The sequence below is a fragment of the Delphinapterus leucas genome, chromosome 18 (genome assembly GCF_059928025.1).
Source record: "Delphinapterus leucas isolate spDelLeu-1000000601 "Yukka" chromosome 18, BTC_Dleu_Yukka2, whole genome shotgun sequence".
Classification (NCBI taxonomy): domain Eukaryota; kingdom Metazoa; phylum Chordata; class Mammalia; order Artiodactyla; family Monodontidae; genus Delphinapterus; species Delphinapterus leucas.
In genome coordinates, this window is record NC_143146.1 from 25,194,273 (window position 1) to 25,213,065 (window position 18,793).

At 35.6% G+C, this 18,793-nt stretch overlaps 1 non-coding gene across 1 annotated transcript; it reads left to right on the forward strand.

Moving 5' to 3' along the window:
* The first annotated feature begins 3,218 nt into the window (after positions 1-3,218).
* On the forward strand, positions 3,219-3,324 carry LOC115803268 (U6 spliceosomal RNA). The gene has a single exon (XR_004023953.2). It is a non-coding gene; the product is annotated as a U6 spliceosomal RNA (small nuclear RNA).
* The last annotated feature ends 15,469 nt before the right edge of the window (positions 3,325-18,793 follow it).

The window sequence follows — 18,793 nt, forward strand, 5'->3', positions numbered from 1 at the left end:
ACAAGACAGTGAGTAAGTATGAAATCAATGTCTGGGAGAGGAGAGAGGACTAAGTGGGTGAAATGGACATTTGGGATCTTTTCTTTTTTAGAAAAGTGTAATGATTTGGAAGTAGCAGCTGTGAGGTTGGGGAGCTGAAGGAAGCTTTCCACAGACTCATGGACCTAGCTAGAGGAAGAATTTTAGAGTTCAAGGCCATCTGGAAAAAATCCATAGAATTTGGAATGGGCTTTCAAATAGCTACAATAAAGGAATAAAAGTGAACTGGAAAGAGATGCTTCACTAAAACTGAAATCAGTTTCAGATCATCTCAACTTTATAACATTGCCAGAAGCAAAAATAAATTCTCTCTAGATGAAGATTATATAATCTAGAGCCTCAAATTATCGTAAAAAGGTATACTATAATATGGCAAGCCCTCAAAATTAACCAGGTATATAAGGAACAAAATGTGAATGAAAACCAAGAGAAGCAACTAGCCAAAGGTACTGACCCATAGAGGATACAGATAACGGAGTTCTCAGTCACAGACTTTAAAATAAGCAATGATTATTGTGCTTAAGAGGCTAAAAGACCAAAAGAGAGAGGGAGATAGAGAGTGTATTGGCAGGGAACCAGAATTTATAATTGAAAAATGTAATTAGAACTAAGACTTATAATAAATGAAATTAGAAACCAGTAAATTCATTGAAGATCAGATTAGATACTGGTGAAAAGGTTATTAAACTAGAAGGTAACTCAAAAAATAAATATGCAGAATAAAAGAGACATATGTTAATAATTGTGAAAGATGTGAGAGTATACCCTGCTTGCAAGTTAGACAAATTAGCCTGCTTCAGTTTCATAGATGCTGCCAGAAAACACAAGATTCTTCACTTGGAAACAATGAACTTTAGTAGAGAGCACAGCAGGTAGCATGAGCTTTATGTTCATATCCAGTACGCTCCCCATGGCTCACAAATTCCACGGGGATGGTGCTGAGGTGGATACAGGTAGATGCTGGATTTGTTCCACAGCCAAGGCACATTTTGCTTAGAAAACTCCTACTTTTATAAGGAAGTTGCAAGCAAACCTGTACAACTCTTGCTCTAGAGGAAAGTATTATCTTTATTACCCTGGACAAAAAACAAATATTCCTTCTCCATAGGGGAAGACACCATCTCTATCTTCCAGTGTTACTTGCTAAGTAAACCTCCTTGCAAATATAGTCTGAATCAAAATCTGCCCCAAGATAAACATGGAGAATTGCCCACAAACAATATATACCCCTCACTTCTACCTCACCATGTCTTCTGGAAATTTTTCTTTGGAATATTCCACACCATTGTCCACTCTGATTAATCTGAAAGACACGGACTGCTATTCAATAAGGCTCCCATGATTAGGGTTATAAGTAGCAGCAGGAGGCCAATCACTCACACCACCCAGTACTATGTATACAATAATAGTACTATTTATAATAATCCCCATACTGGAACTATAACTGCTCAAAGGGTCATCATAGTAGAAAAGATTCACACATAGAATACTCCTGAAATTGATGGTAAAAATTGCAACTACATGAACCAATAGAAAGGAACCTCAGAAAATAATCTGGAATGAAAAAGGCAGATACAAAAGAGTACATATATATCTAATTCAATTTATATAAAGTTAAAAACAGACAAAATTAATACATGCAGTTAGATGTTCAAATAGTTTGGTTAGTCTCTGGGAGGAAGCATCAGAAGGAATGGGGGCTTAGTGCAGTTCTTAATCTGCACAGTGGTTACATAGGGTTGTTAAGTGTATGGATATTTCATTAAGCTGTAGATCTAGAATTTGTGCACTTCAATAAAAGGGCCCAAAATAATCACGAAATATAATAACAAAATAAGGAGAGAAAAGAAACAAGCATGACAACTAGTCACTACAGATATTCTATCTTAAGGAATACAGATAAGGCATTTGATAATAGTCAACATTCATCAGTGATTAAAATGCTTAGAAATTTTATTGTAGAAATTCTGTATTCAAATAAAAAGCATGTACAGAAAATTTACATTAAACATCATAGTTAATCTGAAATGTTGAGCTCATTTTTTCTGAGTCAGAAAATAGAAGATATTATTAATATCAAGGTTAACCTTGATCATGTTGGGACAGCCAATGAAAGGCCAAGCTAACTTGCCAGCTGAGGGTTGGCACCATGTGGGATTGAGATATTGTCCTCCAGGACGTAGTATATGCTTTGAGCAAATACTCAATATTTTATTGAAAGTCTTAACCAATAAACAAGACAAATATTAATAGTACAAGAATTGAAAATAAATACAGCTTTATTCACAGATGAAATAATTGTGGATGCACCAAATCAACCATGTCTGCAAATAAATTATCAAAGTTAAGTAAATTTAGTAATGTGTTTGAATGCAAGCTCCATACACTAAAATCAATATATAATTGCAATATGCAAAATAAATTTTATTTATATAAAATGGAATCAAATATAAAAGAAATATGTATATATATAACAATAAAATTAAAAGATAAATAGCTAAGAATTAATCAAAATATTTGTAAGAAATCTATATCGTTGAGTAAAATTGAAGAGGAGGTTAGCAAATGGAGAGATATACTCTTGAACTGGAGGACTTCAAATGGTTAAAATATACATTTTCCTAAATTGATCTACAATAAATTCAATGTAAACCCAGTGAAAACTGCAGAAGTTTTTTTTTTTCTTTTTTGAGTAAGTAGACAAGTTGATTCTAAAATGTGTATAAAAATTCAAAGAACCAAAACAATAAAGATATTTAAAGATGAACAAAGAAGGATACTTACTGTACTAGACATAAGTTGTTATAAGATGGCACTAGTGAAGAACTCTGTTATTTCCTAAAGCATAGGCAAGGAGACTCATGGATCAAGATGGCAAGTTCAGAAAGAAACCCATTTCATTTAATACAAAGGTAATATTGCAGTGCCGAGGAAAGATTACTTTAAATGGTGCTGGGTCACCTAGATAGCCATATATAATAATATGAAATATATGAAATTGACATCTACCTCATACTATGCATACAAATTATTATTACTTTGCTGTTGTTACTGTATGTCTAAATGTGAAAGATAAGCCAATAAATCTTCCAGATTAGAGAATATCTTCATAAACTTAGAAAAGAAAAAAGTTCTTAACCAAAAGTTTACAAGTTGTAAACATTAAGAATAAGATTGCTGTGCTTGCTTCAGCAGCGCATATACTAAAATTGGAACGATACAGAGAAGATTAGCATGGCCCTGTGCAAGGATGACATGCAAATTCGTGAAGCGTTCCATATTTTTACGAAGTGAGAGAGTGGCATAGACATATATACACTACCAAATGTAAAATAGATAGCTAGTGGGAAGCAGTCACATAGCACAGGGAGACCAGCTCAGTGCTTTGTTTCCACCTAGAGGGGTGGGATGGGGAGGGTGGGAGGGAGAAGCAAGTGGAAGGGGATATGGAGATATATGTATATGTATAGCTGATTCACTTTGTTATACAGCAGAAACTAACACACCATTGTAGAGCAATTATACTCCAGTAAAGATGTTTTAAAAAAAAGATAGCTAATTGATTACATTTGAAAGAAAAACTTCTTTTCATTAAAAGACAGAAATGAATGAAAAAGCAAAGAGGGGAGAAGCTAATTGCCACAAATATAACTGAGGTGCTTCTATTCAGAATAGAGCATGACTTCATACAGATTAATAATAAAACGACAGCAAAATCAATTTAAAAATTTAAGAAGTGCTTCAGAAAAAGAGGTATAGAAATGGCGAAGGTGGTCAATTTTCAAAAGTGCAAATTGAAAGAGACTACCACCAACATCAGCACTGATACCAGCAGCTTCTATATAAAGTAGACTGAGGGCTTGGCTCTCCAAGGAAACATATCCTGGACAGGGCTGGCATCAGCAGAACTGTATGCTCCTGCAATGGAGTTAGTCTGCAAAGCTCCTAACGTTTCCATTGACAACAACATAATAATTTATCCAAACAAGCCTGAGTAGTTAAAATAAATAAATAAAAGCTGTCATGGAGTATGAAGAGAATTAAAGGCCACTTGGGAAAGGTACAGAAAAGGTCCAAAACATTCCTAGAGCAACAAGGAAGGAATTTGATTGGAACACCATTTTCTAAACAGTAGGCTATGGCATCATAGGTGGAACCCTGTGAATGTCCTATGTGATTGTTATGGTTACTCTCCTTTATGATCAGCCTCGTGTGGCCGCAACGATATCTTTATATACAGATAGATATCAATCAAGTCATATTGACCATAAATCCAGAGGAAATTAATGAGCTATAATACATTATGAAAACTCGCACTATTGCATTTCTTCCTAAGCTTTGCTTTCTTTTAGCCCACTTACTCTAATTTGAAATGAACCTTCTAGGAAAACTGCACTCTTCAGGATAAGCCAGACTCACATTATGAGACATATTTTGTGCTTACTATGATTGTTTTCCACAAAGGCCTTTGGCTGTTTAATAAAGTAAGTCAAGAAAACTGAATCCCCCGCAGTTTCTTAATCACCTTATTCTATCCTTCAGAAAAGCTAGTTAAGTTTGAAAAAGCATCTGTTTGTTTAAAATCAAAAACATAAACACTGAAGGCATAGCTTTAAAAAAGGAATTATTTTCCCTTTCCAATAAGTGAGCAACAGTTATTTTCCAGGAGTATGTTATTTCATGTTAATTTAAGATGCTACTTTAGTCCATAATAAATGTAAAGAATATCATTTTAAGCATATGAGGAAAAATATTTTTAAATGTCAAAGGACAAGAATAGTTTGAAAGTTAAAAACTTGAAAACAAGATATGGTGTAATTCCAAAACCTGAAAATAGCACAGGTTTGTCCTGCAACTCATATTCTTTTGCCAATGGAGTAGCACTCTTGTCCTGAATCTGAATTTCTTCTTTTGAATTTCTTCTCCACAACTGTTGGACTTAATTTATTCCTCCCTTAGTCTCCTCCCTACACTTTCTCATTAGATGACAGTTTCCCATCATGGGATTTTTGATTTGTGGTTCATCAACTCCCCCGAACAATGTTCCTATGCAGCTGCTAAGTCACAGGGCTCCAAAGGCAACAAGATAGATGTGAATATTAAATAAGCAGAAAAGAAACCAAGTTACAATCAGAATTAAAAATACTTTGAAATCCAGTGGAGGGTGTCTTGCAAGTATAAAAAAGAAACAAATGTTTCTTCATTTGTAATAAAAAACAAATTTAAAATTGTATCATAATAGTGAAAACTTATTCCTGGAAACCAATTTTAGAATTTTCATACATTTTAATCAATAAGACTGCAATAAATGCTGAAATTAAGTTTCTGCCAATCTGAATAAATTAATGTTGGGGGAACTGAATGAATAATTAATTAATATTGAAATAAATTTTCTACCAATTTGAGTAAATCTACAAATCATCATAAAGAATTCCACTCATCCTGCACTAATCTCATAAACATGTCCAACTGGCTGATTTGATTATATTATTTTTGCTCCCATCCTTTCTAATATGTTTGATTTTAATAGAAAATAAATTAAGTGGTGCATTGAAACATATACTTACCAAGTTAGAATGGAATTGGTTATTTTTCTCCAACTGAGAGATACAGGAATAAATGAAGACCACCAAAATGAGAACAAACAAAGGCTGTTTATGCAGAACTCGCCCTCAGAGATAAGGAACCATCTCCCATCTCTTGTGTTTGCCGTAGTCTCAAACGCAGACAGAGGAGAGGGCAAGCTTTATAGTGGAAAATAATAAGGGGCTTCAGGTATGCCCTGATTGGAGACTGTTTTCATGGGGAAGCTGGGCAAGTGAGGTATCCTGTGTGAGTGGTTAGAGCATATTTGATTTTCTGTGGTTGGTTCTAAGTTGGAAGTGAAAGTAAAAAGAGGGGAAAAAATAGGAAAGTGGGCAGTTAATAAGTCCTGACCATTTGGGGCCTATTGTTACCATTCTGCAGGGGTTGTGGTTTGGCTTCCTGGGCTATAGAAAGCGAGAGAGAGTTTTGTGTGTCAGAATTCTATTTTGATATATCGTCCAGCCAGTGTCCATTGGTTTATTCAGTCTCTCATGCTAACATAATGAATCTCAAGATTTCTTCTATTAGAATTTTTTTTTTTTTGCGGTACACGGGCCTCTCACTGTTGTGGCCTCTCCCGTTGCGGAGCACAGGCTCCGGACGTGCAGGCTCAGTGGCCATGGCTCATGGGCCCAGCCGCTCCGCGGCACGTGGGATCTTCCCGGACCGGGGCACGAACCTGTGTCCCCTGCATAGGCAGGCGGCCTCTCAACCACTGCGCCACCCAGGGAAGCCCTAGATATTTTAATACTACCAATAAATGTGCATTTTTCAAGATACTTAACCCAACTTAGGAGATAAAATTAATTTACATATATAGAGAGATTGAATTTCCAAATACAGTTGAAAAGTTCATACCAAGTTTTATTGATTTTGTACCTAAACTATAAGGAGAAACATACACCCTTTGTTACCAATAGCAGAATGAAAATTTTTGGACAGTGAATAGACAAGTAGCCTTGGCAGATCTTTAGGTAGAAACTTGGTTTCCAGAGAAAAAAAAAGCCTGTGAGAGAGTAGTGTTTTCCCATGACTTATAATATATAATGTAAATAAGTCTTCAGGAATTGCCTTCGCTTCCCTCCATGAACAGCGGCATTTTGGTGGCACTTTCCAAATTTAAACATCCCAGGCCAATTTATGTAGAAAGCAGGGAGGATTGTTTGGCCTTAAAACAAATCTAGGACAGACACTGTTAAAACTGTGCAACCCCAACTCAGATGTGGCCATTGAGACTAGCAGACAAGATCGGCCCAGAGGGTGGTGGATCCCAGGGCACAGACGGTGCTACTCAGTGGAGTTTTGTGAAAGAGCTTAGCAAGACTCAACTAGTCAATCTCCTATCTGCAGGGGGGAGTGCAGGGAGTACAAAGTTCACACACTGTTTTTTCTTGTTGGCTTGTTTTGTCATTGTATTTTGTTGGTTTGTTTCTGTTTTGTTTTTGTATTTGCCCTCTACTGAGGAAGCTATTCTCTATCCTAATATGTTCAGAGTTTTGGTAGGTGACTTTTTAAAAATGCTTTTCCAGCATCTATTAAACTGGCCATGTGTTTTTCTTCTTTTTAAAATCAGTTGGAATGTGTTTCTTCATTTTCTCCTTTTGAAAACTGTATAGGATTGGTGTTCTGGACTTTTGCTTAAGGTAGAGCTTTTAAAAATGAATTCAAATTTTGATAGATATAGGACTAGAAAAATTTTTATATTTCTTTTATTTTTTTTATACAGCAGGCTCTTATTAGTTATCTATTTTATACATATTAGTGTATATATGTCAATCTCAATCTCCCAATTCATCCCACCACCACCTCCACCCCGCCCCACTTTCCCTGCTTGGTGTCCATAAGTTTGTTCTCTACGTCTGTGTCTCTATGTCTGCCTTGCAAACCAGTTCATCTGCACCATTTTTCTAGATTCCACATGTGTTAATATATGATATTTGTTTTTCTCTTTCTGACTTACTTCACTCTGTATGACAGTCTCTAGGTCCATCCACATCTCTACAAGTGACACAGTTTCATTTCTTTTTACGGCTGAGTAATATTCCATTGTATATACGTACCACATCTTCTTTATCCATTCATCTGTCGATGGGCATTTATGTTGTTCCATGACCTGGCTATTGTAAATAGTGCTGCAATGAATATTGAGGTGCCTGTGTCTTTTTGAATTATGGTTTTGTCTGGGTATATGCCCAGCAGTGGGATTGCTAGGTCATATGGTAGTTCTATTTTTAGTTTTTTAAGGAACCTCCATACTGTTCTCCATAGTGGCTGTATCAATTTACATTCCCATCAACACTGCAAGAGGGTTCCCTTTTCTCCACACCCTCTCCAGCATTAGTTGTTTGTAGATTTTTCTGAAGATGCCCATTCTGACCAGTGTGAGGTGATACCTTATTGTAGTTTTGATTTGCATTTCTTTAATAATTAGTGATGTTGAGCAGCTTTTCATGTGCCTCTTGGCCATCTGTATGTCTTCTTTGGAGAAATGTCTATTTAGGTCTTCTGCCCATTTTTTGATTGGGTTGTTTATTTTTTTTAATATTGAGCTGCATGAGCTGTTTATACATTTTGGAGATTAATCCTTTGTCCCTTCACTCGTTTGCAAATATTTTCTCCCATTCTGAGGGTTGTCTTTTCATCTTGTTTATAGTTTCCTTCACTGTGCAAAAGCTTTTAAGTTTCATTAGGTCCCATTTGTTTTTATTTCCATTTCTCTAGGGGGTGGGTCTAAAAGGATCTTGCTGTGATTTATGTCAGAGTGTTCTGCCTATGTTTTCCTGTAAGAGTTTTATAGTGTCTGGCCTTACATTTAGGTCTTTAATCCATTTTGAGTTTACTTTTCTGTATGGTGTTAGGGAGTATTCTAATTTCATTCATTTACATCTAGCTGTCCAGTTTTCCCAGCACCACTTATTGAAGAGACTGTCTTTTCTCCATTGTATATTCTTGCCTCCTTTGTCATAGATTAGTTGATGACCATAGGTGCGTGAGTTTATCTCTGGGCTTTCTATCCTGTTCCTTTGATCTATATTTCTGGTTTTGTGCCAGTACCATATTGTGTTGATTACTGTAGCTTTGTAGTATAGTCTGAAGTCAGGGAGTCTGATTCCTCCAGCTCTGTATTTTTCCCTCAAGATTGCTTTGGTTATTCAGGGTCTTTTGTGTGGCCATACAAATTTTAACAGTTTTTGTTCTAGTTCTGTAAAAATGCCATTGGTAATTTGATAGGGATTGCACTGAATCTGTAGATTGCTTTGGGTAGTATACTCATTTTCACAGTATTGATTCTTCCTATCCAAGAATTGGAATCTCTTGGTATATCTCTCCATCTGTTTGTGTCATCTTTGATTTCTTTCATCAGTGTCTTATAGTTTTTTGAATACAGGTCTTTTACCTCATTAGGTTTATTCCTAGGTATTTTATTCTTTACATTGCAATGGTGAATGGGATTGTTTCCTTAAATTCTCTTTCTGATCTTTTGTTGTTACTGTATAGGAATGCAAGAAATTTCTGTGCAGTAATTTTGTGTCCTGCAACTTTACCAAATTCATTGATTAGCTCTAATAGTTTTCTGGTGGCATCTTTAGGATTATCTATGTATAGTATCATGTCATTGGCGATAAACGACATATATATTTCTTCTTTTCCAATTTGTATTCCTTTTATTTCTTTTTCTTCTCTGATTACCATGGCTAGAACTTCCAAAACTATTTTGAATAATAGTGGTGAGAGGGGACATCGTTGTCTTGTTCCTGATCTTAGAGGAAATGCTTTCAGTTTTTAAACATTGAGAATGATGTTTGCTGTGGGTTTGTTATATATGGCCTTTATTATGTTGAAGTAGTTTCTCTCTATGCCCACTTTCTAGAGAGTTTTTATAATAAATTGGTGTTGAATTTTGTCAGAAGCTTTTTCTGCATCTATTGAGATGATCATATGGTTTTTATTCTTCAGTTTGTTATATGGTGTATCACATTGATTGATTTGAATATATTGAAGAATTGATGCATCCCTGGGATAAATCCCACTTGATCATGGTGTATGATCCTTTTAATGTGTTGCTGGATTCTGTTTGCTAGTATTTTGTTGAGGATTGTTGCATCTATATCATCACTGAGATTGGTCTGTAATTTTCTTGTAGTATCTTTGTCTGGCTTTGGTATTGGCGTGATGGTGGCCTCGTAGAATGAGTTCGGGAGTGTCCCTTCCTCTACAATTTTTTGGAAGTGTTTGAGAAGAATGGGTGTTAGCTTGTCTCTAAATGTTTGATAGAATTCACCTGTGAAGCCATCTGGTCCTGGGCTTCTGTTTGTTGGAAGATTTTTTCTTTTTTTTTGCAGTATGTGGGCCTCTCACCGCTGTGGCCTCTCCCATTGCAGAGCACAGGCTCCGGACACACAGGCTCAGTGGCCATGGCTCAAGGGCCCAGCCGCTCCGCAGCATGTGGGATCTTCCCAGACCGGGGCACTAACCTGTGTCCCCTGCATCAGCAGGTGGACTCTCATCCACTACGCCACCAGGGAAGCCCTGTTGGAAGATTTTTCATCACCGTTTCAATTTCATTACTTGTGATTGGCCTGTTCATACTTTCTATTTCTTCTTGGTTCAGTCTTGGAAGGTTATACCTTTCTAAGAATTTGTCCATTTCTTCCAGGTTGTCCATTTTATTGGCACAGAGTTGCTTGTAGTAGTCTCTTAGGATGCTTTGTATTTTTGTGGTATCCTTTTTAACTTCTCCTTTTTTATTTCTATTTTTTTTTAAAAGAATGTCACCTCTCCCTTTTATTTTTTTTTATTTTTATTTTTTAATGGTACAGTTACTTTATTTTATTTATTTATTTATTTATTTATTTACTTTTGGCTGTGTTGGGTCTTCATTTCTGTGTGATGGCTTTCTCTAGTTGTGGAAAGCGGGGGCCACTTTTCATCGCAGTGCGCGGGCCTCTCACTATTGCGGCCTCTCTTGTTGCGGAGCACAGGCTCCAGACGCGCAGGCTCAGTAGTTGTGGCTCACGGGCCTAGTTGCTCCGTGGCATGTGGGATCTTCCCAGACCAGGGCTCGAACCCATGTCCCCTGCATTGGCAGACAGATTCTCAACCACTGTGCCACCAGGGAAGCCCTCTAATTTTATTAATTTGAGTCCTCTCCCTCTTTCTTGCTGAGTCTGGCTAAAGGTTTATCAGTGTTGTTTATCTTCTCAAAGAACCAGCTTTGAGAACTTTTATTGATCTTTGCTATTGTTTTCTTTGTTTCTATTTCATTTATTTCTGCTCTGATCTTTATGATTTCTTTCCTTCTACTGAGTTTGGGTTTTGTTTGTTCTTCTTTCTCTAACTCCTTTAGGTGTAAGGTTAGATTGTTTATTTGAGATTTTTCTTGTTTCTTGAGGTAGGATCGTAGTGCTATAATCTTCCCTCTTAGAAGTGCTTTTGCTGCATCCCATAGGTTTTGGATCGTCATATTTTCATCGTCACTTATCTCTAGGTACTTTCTCATTTCCTCTTTGATTTCTTCAGTGGTCTCTTGGTTATTTAGTAACGTATTGTTTAGCTTCCATGTGTTTGTGTTTTTTACGTTTTTTCCCCTGTAATTGATTTGTAATCTCATAGTGTTTTCATCAGAAAAGATGCTCGATATGATTTCAATTTTCTTAAATATACCGAGGCTTGATTTGTGACCCAAGATGTGATCTATCCTGGAGAATGCTCCCTGTGCACTTGAGAAGAAACTGTAATCTGCTGTTTTTGGATGGAGTGTCCTATAAATATCAGTTAAATCTATCTGGTCTATTGTGTCATTTAAAGCTTGTGTTTCCATATTAATTTTCTGTTTGTATGATCTGTCCATTGGTGTAAGTGAGGTGTTAAAGTCCCCCACTATTATTGTCTTACTGTCGATTTCCTCTTTTATAGCTGTTAGCATTTGCCTTATGTATTGAGGTGCTCCTATGTTGGGTTCATATATATGTATAATTATTATATCTTCTTCTTGGATTGATCCTTTGACCATTATTTAGTGTCCTTCCTTGTCTATTGTAAAATTCTTTATTTTAATGTCTGTTTTATCTGATATGAGTATTGCTACTCCAGCTTTCTTTTGATCTCCATTTTCATGGAATATCTTTTCTATCCCCTCACTTTCAGTCTGTATGTGTCCCTAGGTCTGAAGTGGGTCTCTTGTAGACAGCATATATATGGATCTTGTTTTTTTATCCATTCAGCGAGCCTGTGTCTTTTGGTTGGAGCATTTAATCCATTCACATTTAAGGTAATTATCGATATGTATGTTCTTATTACCATTTTCTCAATTGTTTTGGGTTTGTTATTGTAGGTCCTTTTCTTCTCTTGTGTTTCCCACTTAGAGAAGTTCCTTTAGCATTTGTTGTAGAGCTGGTTTGGTGATGCGGAATTCTCTTAGCTTTTGCTTGTCTGTAAAGCTTTCGATTTCTCCATCAAATCTCAGTGAGATCCTTGCCATGTAGAGTAATCTTCATTGTAGGTACTTCCCTTGCATTACTTTAAATATATCGTGCCACTCCCTTCTGGCTTGTAGAGTGTTTGCTGAGAAATCAGCCGTTACCCTTATGGGGCTTTCCTTGTATGTTATTTGTTGATTTTCCCTTGTTGCTTTTAATAATTTTTCTTTGTCTTTAATTTTTGTCAATTTGATTACTATGTGCCTTGCCATGTTTCTCCTTGGGTTTATTCTGCCTGGGACATTCTGCACTTCCTGGACTTGGGTGGCTATTTCCTTTCACATATTAGGGAAGTTTTCAACTATAATCTCCTCAAATTTTTTCTCGAGTCCTTTCTCTCTCTCTTCTCCTTCTGGGACCCCTATAATGCAACTGTTGGTGCGTTTAATGTTGTCCCAGAGGTCTCTTAGGCTGTCTTCATTTCTTTTCATTCTTTTTTCGTTATTCTGTTCCACGGCAGTGAATTCCACCATTTTGTCTTCCAGGTCACTTATCCATTCTTCTGCCTCAGTTATTCTGCTATTGATTCCTTCTAGTGTATTTTTCATTTCAGTTATTGTGTTGTTCATCTCTGTTTGTTTGTTCTTTAATTCTTCTAGGTCTTTTTTAAACATTTCTTGCATCTTCTAGATCTTTGCTTCAATTCTTTTTCCAAGGTCCTGGATCATCTTCACTATCGTTATTCTGAACTCTTTTTCTGAGGAATTTCTGAATTCCTTTTCTGGAAGGTTGTTTATCTCCACTTCATTTAGTTGTTCTTCTGGGGTTTTATCTTGTTCCTTCATCTGTTACATAGTCCTCTGCCTTTATATTTTGTCTATCTTTCTGTGAATGTGGTTTTCATTCCACAGGCTGCAGGATTGTAGTTCTTCTTTTTTCTGCTTTCTGCCCTCTGATGGATGAAGCTATCTAAGAGGCTTGTGCAAGCTTCCTGATGGGAGGAACTGGTGGTGGGTAGAGCTGGGTGTTGCTCTGGTGGGCAGAGCTCAGTAAAAGTTTAATCCATTTGTCTGCTGATGGGTGGGGCTGAGTTCCCTACCTGTTGTTGTTTGGCCTAAAGTGACCCAGCACTGGAGGCTACAGGCTCTTTGGAGTGTCTAATGGAAGATTCTGGGAGAGCTTGTTCCAAGGAGTACTTCCCAGAACTTCTGCTGCCAGTGTCCTTGTCCCCATGGTGAGCCACAGCCAACCCCCGCCTCTGAGGAGACCCTCCAACACTAGCAGGTAGGTCTGGTTCAGTTTCCTTTGGGGTCACTGCTCCTTCCCCCTGGGTCCTGAAGCACACACTACTCTGTGTGTGCCCTCCAAGAGTGGAGTCTCTGTTTCCCCCACTTCTGTAAAAGTCCTGCAATCAAATCCCACTAGCCTTCAAAGTCTGATTCTCTGGGAATTACTCCTCCTTTTGCTGGACCCACAGGTTGGGAAGATTGATGTGGGGCTCAAAACCTTCACTGCAGTGGGTGGACTTCTGTGGTATAATTGTTCTCCAGTTTGTGAGTCACTCACCCAGCGGTTATGGGATTTGATTTTATTGTAATTGCGCCCCTCCTACCACCTCATTGTGGCTTCTCCTTTGTCTTTGGATGTGGGGTATCTTTTTCGGTGAGTTCCAATGTCTTCCTGTTGATGATTGTTCAGCAGTTAGTTGTGATTCCAGTGCTCTCACAAGAGGGAGTGAGCACATGTCTTTCTACTCCACCATCTTGAACAAATCTCCCCCTAGAAAAACTTTTATGTGGCATCTTAGGTCGGTTCTGATAAGTTGTAGTTTTTATAAGATTTGTTCATTTAATGTAAGTTGAATTCATTGACATAAAGTTTATTGCCATATATATAATGTATTTTAAGCATCATATATATGTAATTGTATGTGATACGAAAAACAAGTATGAGAAGAAATCAATAATGCAGATCATTCAAGAAGATAGTGCATTATCTCTCACTATCTGTGGGAGTGTTGGAGACACTTTGGTTGGCACCTTGCACCAAGCTGAGAAACAATTTCCTGTCGCAGAGATATGAGACATTTATTTTTCCTTTTGGATAAAGCCAATTAACTAACAAAGATAATCACCTTAATTACCAGATGAATCTAGGGTGAACTATATGTGACAAACAGTGCTGTCAAGCCCTCTTAATTGAGAATATGTATAGAATGGTTTGTATATGCTTGGCTATATAAAGAGGTGGTATTTCATTGTCTTTGCAATGTCTTTGCAATAGTGGATCACCTGGGATGAGCATCACATTTTGGATTAATGTTTATTCGATATTAAAATTGTTTTCTTTATTTTTCTGTCTTTGTGGGGAAGTTTTCTGGAGATTTTGGGAGGAGATGTTCTTTGTATTTCCCCAACAGTTGTATTTTTGTTAGCATTAGTAACATATTATATTTTTGTAACAGTTTGGATTTTTTTAATTCCCTTGAGTTTTATTCTTAGATGTGTGCATTATTTAGAGCTGTGTTTCTTAATTTTCAAATATTTGGGCTTATTCATTTTTTTCTCCTTCTTTATACATTACTAATTAAATTAAAATTCTAAGTCTTTTTCCAATATATTGAAATGTCAAATGTGTTATAATGGATGAAAAATAGGATTTAAATCAATAATTCTTGACTTAGAAGTACTTAATATGTGTAACTTTGGAGATGTTAGTTAATATCTTCTCTAAACCTTAGTTTCTTGTCTATAATATAAAAAAATATAGAGTTTATTGGTTTAAGATATAAGTGAAAGTATGTGTGTGTGTGAGTGTGTGTGTGTGTGTGTGTCTGGGTGTGTGTGTGTGTCTGGGTGAAAGTAAGAATCAAATTATTAATACCTTTATGTTGTCATAGAAGACACACCAATGCCCCCATGAAAAATTATTATTATTGTTCAAAATTGGCTTGCATCTGTGATGAAATCAATATACTCATATTAGTAATGGTAAAATAAAGGGTGTGGTAAGCAATAGTGATAACATTATTCCTGAAGGACAGAGATTAATATCACTGTTTATTTTGTTGAGGAGGCAAGTTTCATATCTAATGGGTAATTTCCTTAACCAAAATAACAAATCACAATTTATACCACTGATCAGAGGATTTGGGATTATTCTTGTTATTTAAGTACTTTAATGAGGACCAAATGAGTTAATATTTTTAAAGCACTTGGAAAGTGACTGAAAGGATGTGTTATTAAATGAATACATTTAAAAAATGCATATGTACACATATCACAACCAAAGGTTTAAAAGTAAAGGAAGCATTGCTATAACAATAAATGATAATTTCTATTAGAATTATTTCATGCTTTTCCCTATTGTTTAATGTATTCTACTATCAGTTAGCTCTTACTAAATATAAAGGCAAATTTTTAGAATGCCTTAAATGTATTATTCTTTAATGTTTGCACGAATAATATCTAAAATATGAATTTGTCCACTTATACTCTGACTGCTGTGTAGGATGTCAGTCCAGTTTTGCTCCTTGACTTGTATTTTAATGATTTATCTGTATGCACTAAATGATAGTTCATTCAAATATATGGTGCTTGCTTTTTGTTTATTGTTACTGTAATATCTACATTTGCTTTTGGAAATAACATGCACAGAATTTTGGGAAAAAAAACCTGCTCCAGAGAATAATTTCTCATTCTAAGACTTAAAATGTTCTGACCTAGTTCTTACATGTCAGGGAAAAGGCCAGTAAAATGATCAAGTCAATAAATAATTTATTATTTGGGGACATATATGGGATAATTATTTCTAATTTCTGGGCTCCTCATTTACTAATGAATCAAAATCATTAAGGTGTTATTGGAATGGTGACAGTTGAAAGTTGTTGTAAAGATATTAGAAAACATCAAATTGTTTTTTACCAACTAAACATCCAAGATTATAGTAACAGTGACACCAAACACTAGATTTTTGAAGAAGTTACTCATACCACAAATATTTTTCTTGTTCAAACATGTTTATTGTATCCCGTCTGCAATCTTTAAAAAAAAAAAGTTGAAACAACAAATACTATTGTATGTCAGGTAAAAATTTTAAATGAATATTCTCTTTGTTCTTCAAAAATCCCTGTAAGATATATAAAAATCCATATTGTTAAGTTTCCATTTTACTTTTGAATAAGAAATTGACCAAAGTTTGAATACCTACTATATAACAGACATAACTTGGACTCATAGAGGGATAACTTCAAATGTTTGCTACCTCTTTCATCTGTGATTCTCAATTTTTAGTGTTCATAGGAACCATCTGGGGCCCTGGAAAAATTAGATCCATATCCTAGACTCCAATCATAAGTATTTTGATGAAACTCAAATCTGTCTTTTAAATAAGCACCAGCTATTATTCACAACCAAGTTGTCTACTGACCACACCTTGCTTTTCAATCTATGCTTTTGTACATATTTAACTTGCATCATTAGCTTCAGGTATACATTACCTCCTATTATGTTCCACCTTTGAAAAGACATAAATATAATACCTTTGTTTTTGTTTTGTGATTGTTGAGTGTGTCTGGAGTACCCACAATTTTTTCTGAATGTCAAACATTTGCTATCAAAACTTCCTTAAAGGTTATTATGTGTATTTTCTACATAAATAAATGGGTTATGCAAGTTCTTAAGCACCCCTTAATTAAACCTGCACCCTAAACTCCAATTATTTTCTCACATCTTGTTTGGATTTGATTAACATCTATTCTAATCCTACAAAGTAATTTCCAGTCTCTGCTAAATTATTGTACTATAAGTAAGAAATAATCATTTAAACTTCAACCTTCTCTTTTCAAAGATTATGACAATCAGGTTTGATGGTATTACCACAGAAATGTCAGCTCAATTATTTTTAGAATAATTTGCTTCATTATAAACAGAAGGCACACAGATGTAAAATTCAGTTTCTTGATTCTTAAGTAGCTTCAGTAGCAATCAAATCCAAAATGAAAGAAGCTCACACCTGCTACCTTCATCCTTTGTCACTCTCCTATGGAAAGATTTACTATCACAGGATCTAACCAATTATTAAGTATGAGCATAGAAATGAATTTTATACATCAACATATATCCAGAAGTTACTGAATTAAAATCACCCTAACGTTTTTTCTAATATTTGGAAAATACAGTACTATATAGGGTTGCTTATGTCGCTATAGTATTGGAGATACAGAGAGGCTCTATTGTTTGATCAGGAAAAAGCTTGAGATAGGACTAAGGTGTCCTGACATAATCACTCCTGTTCCATTAGTTTATTAGTTAATCACATTCACAGAACGTAGACAATCTCTGTAGCAACTCAAAACTCTTCTGAGATGAAAAATATATATATATACCTCCAGATCAGAAACTTCAACCTCTAAGTCCATATGATTATCCAGGTATAGAAATTTTTTGAAGGACATCCAATAAATTATTTCCAGTTTGGGGAGAAAAAAGTAAGATTCGTTTTTTTTTTGTTTTGTTTTGCTTTTTTACTATGTCCCTAAACAAAAGATTTTTTTTTAACTTCTTTAGTGGAGTATAATTGCTTTACAATTGTGTGTTAGTTTCTGCTGTATAACAAAGTGAATCAGCTATACATATAGATACATCCCCATATCTCCTCCCTCTTGCGTCTCCCTCCCACCCTCCCTATCCCACCCCTCTAAGTGGACACAAAGCACCAAGTTGATCTCTCTGTGATACAAGGTTAGTTTTGATTACTAGAAAGAATGAGGGTAGGGATTAAGATAATCATATACAGAATAAGTCAGGGGAAAAGAGTTAACAATTGAGAGCTATGTTTGTCTAAAAATTAGCCCAGAGCATACACTGAGGCTTCTCAGGTTTTATACATCATTAGTTGGACAAGTAATGCTTCACATCTGAATAAACAATATGAAGATACGTTAAAGGGGTAAACCTTGGCGTATCCTTCCAAAAGTATGTTCATACAATTATTAGTTTGTGTGAGGAATCAATTTCTGGGATATTTACATCAAATTAAGACCTGAAAGGTAGTTTTTTTTTTTTAATATCGGAATTTGTTATATAACAGTAAATATTTTTCTTTACCCAAGGGAGGTTACTAGACATGAGATACACTTTGATTCTTTTTTTTTTTACTTAAAACAAGAAGCACTGTTACTGTGAACATTGAAAAGACGCTTCTCTTTTTACAAATAATTTAAAACTGTAATTTTTATTTACTGTTCTAAAACTGATGAATACATATTATTTACAAAAATATGTCTTAACAAATGGATGGAACTTGATAGTCAAAGCATTACTAACATTACAATCATTGTGTGATCCATGAATAGATTGATAGGGTTGCTCAGCTTAAAGGGAGGGCTTTTCTCATCATAGATCTGACAAGGAAAATTGCCACCTTGGATCTCCTTAGGAAAGCATATTGATGTAGTCTTTTTAGGTTTCTATTGTGAAGGACTACTTGAACCATCTGATGAATCTTTGTAGTAGAGGATATTTTCTGGACATTGCAAACAATCAGACGTTTAATGAAGGCGATTACTAGGAAAATAAAAAGAAAAGCCAAGATCAGTGATTGGAGAGGACTGTAAACCCAATTTCTGAGTTCACAGGGCAGCCAGTCAAGATTTTTAGACAGTGGGCTCAAAGCATCTTTAGATGGTGCAGTGAAGAAGACAGTGGAAGTCTGGTAGATTTCCCAGTTTGCAATTTGATGTTTTTGGT